The sequence below is a fragment of the Oryzias latipes genome, chromosome 1 (genome assembly GCF_053564925.1).
Source record: "Oryzias latipes strain Hd-rR chromosome 1, Olatipes_Hd-rR_3.1".
NCBI lineage: Eukaryota > Metazoa > Chordata > Actinopteri > Beloniformes > Adrianichthyidae > Oryzias > Oryzias latipes.
This window is the reverse complement of record NC_136237.1, coordinates 25,030,296-25,032,817: the sequence shown is the minus strand read 5'-3', so window position 1 is coordinate 25,032,817 and position 2,522 is coordinate 25,030,296. Positions and strand designations below refer to the sequence as shown.

Below are 2,522 nucleotides of genomic sequence, written 5' to 3'. Positions count from 1 at the left end.
GGCAGTTGAAAAGATGTGGCTTAAATGGGACAAGCTCTGTGGAGTAACAACGGATGGAGCCCCAGCCATGATGGGTGAGCGCAAAGGAATGGCATCCATGGTGTGCAACAAGGTACAAGAGAGCGGAGGTGAGGCTGTTAGGATGCACTGTATAATCCACCAAGAAGCACTGTGTGCCAAGACTATCCAGCTGGGCGATGTGATGAACACTGTTGTAAAAACTGTCAACATAATTCGAGCTAGAGGACTGTACCACAGGGAATTTCAAGCTTTCTTATCTGACGTGGATGCTATACGGGGATGTCCTCTACTACTCTGAAGTACGCTGGTTCAGCCGCGGCTCTTTACTGCAGTGTTTTTTTCCGCTGAGATCAGAAATCGACAAGTTTTTGAAAGAGAAGGGCCGACCTCTTCATAAACTGAGTGACCCTCTGTGGCTGGCAGACCCTGCATTTTTAGTTGATCTCACTCATCATCTGAATATACTGAACAAGAACCTACAAGGCAAAGAACAGCTGGTGTCCCATCTGTATGCGCACATGAAAGCCTTCTGTGTAAAACTCCGCCTGTTTGAGACACAAATACGAAGCTTTAACGCTGCACACTTCCCTGCGTTTTCTGAAATCAAGTCTGCTTTTCCAAAGGCAGATCTTTCTGCTAAAAAGGAGAAATATGCTTCTGTAATTACATCTCTCATGACGGAATTCAACCAGCGTTTTCAAGATTTTTCTGTCATTGAAAAACAAATCAAGCTGTTCTCGAGCCCCTTCCTGGTGGAGGCAGAAGAGGTGGAGGAGAGTCTGCAGTTAGAGCTGATTGAAATGCAATGTGATGATTCTCTGAAGAGTCAATATCAGCTTCTCTCCCTCCCTGACTTCTATCAGAGTTTGGATCATGCCAAGTTTCCTCTGATGAGACGCCACGGAAAGAGAATAATCAGCCTGTTCGGCTCAACATACATATGTGAACAAACATTTTCTCTGTTACATCAGAACAAAAGCAGACTGAGGTCCAGAATGAAAGATAGCCATCTCTGTGAAGTCCTTCGTATCTCAACCACCAACCCGACATCCCAGCCATCCTTCAATCCAAAGCACAGCATCACTGCTTCCACTGAGAGGAATGTTCTTCACATTATGGGTGAGTTAGAAATACACACAGTAGTCATGTGTCAATATGTCACCTCTTGTGACCTTTGCACAGAACCAGAACTTGTTGTGCATATTTATCACTGCAGGAATGTCTGTAATGAAGGTTTTTTGTCCACAGCTGAAATACATAGACAGAGCTGCAGAAAGAAGGGGGAAATATGGCGTCACTGAAAAAGGAAATTCTATCAAGCTTCAGCTCCAGTTGTGTAAGTTAAAACTGGCGAGTGTCACTGCGAGCATCATCTGAGAGCTTTGATCTCATCCTGTCATTTCTGATCAACAGAAACTACGAACAGCCCACAAAAGATGGCTTGACGAGCAACAATATTGGGAGTAAAATGTTACAGCTGGCAGGAAGGCAGGGGTTTGGGGCGCCACCAACAGGGCATCATGACTTCCATCGCGGTGAGTCCACACACGCCGTCCATTCAGGCCTCCTTCACTATTTTCCTCGTGTAATTAGCAGCGTCTTTCTTCCTCTCTTGGCTTTTGAAACATCTGTTGATTCTTTCTGAGATGATCCCTGAAAATGAAGATGATTAAATTGTCTTCTTACCGTCTGCTTTGCAGCTAACCCCGCTGCATTTATAACTGGTCACCTGGATCAGGTGAGCTCAGTCAAGCAGAAACTGGGAAGACTCAATCCAGTTAACCAGCAAGGGCCTCAGAGACTTCTGCCATAGTGATGGGTTTCCCTAGAATTTCAGCATCCTCATCAGCGACACGTGGAAAGTTAATTTTATCGGGCGCAAGATCTGGGGAGTGTGGACACTCAGATGCATAAAGAGGCCAGTAGAACTTTGCAAATACCGCTGCCAAGGGCCCAATACCCCCTACCAGGGATGTCCCTTACGGACAGTTGGTTGGGGATTTTGTGTTGTGTAAAAGATTTTTAAAATGTTCTTCAAAATTCACCTAATGGAGGAAAAAAATATCAAATGCAAAATGAAAAAAATAGAAAAACACATCAGCAACACTTTTTGTTCTCTTCTTTATTCTAATTACATTTTTCTTTAAATCCCCCCCCCCCCCAAAAGCTGGTCATAGGGGCCCATAAATTCGTATCAGGCGGGCCCTTGCTCTTGGGGATCGGACTAGCGCCAGAAGCCTCACCAGGAGAACCTGACAACAGAAAAAAAACATTTGACTTCACTGGGAAAAACTGCAACCAATCTGTGTGTATAAAATTTTTATAATAAGAAAATGATGTGAAATTTTAAACTTTGTGCCTATACTAAGCATTTACATAAGTCAGTGTGCTAGATGGAAAACAGTTTCATGATGATTACTCTAAAAAGGTTAAATTGCAAGTGTCTGTTTTCATTTGAAGTCAATTTCAAAAGAGTATTTGTAACTATAAATTGTACTTTG

General features: G+C 43.4%; 1 long non-coding RNA gene across 1 annotated transcript; it reads left to right on the top strand.

The window, feature by feature from the left end:
* The first annotated feature begins 378 nt into the window (after window positions 1–378).
* Window positions 379–2,049, top strand: LOC144993213 (uncharacterized). Its single transcript, XR_013657053.1, has 3 exons — window positions 379–1,140; window positions 1,270–1,357; window positions 1,435–2,049. It is a non-coding gene; the product is annotated as an uncharacterized LOC144993213 (long non-coding RNA).
* Window positions 2,050–2,522: the final 473 nt, after the last annotated feature.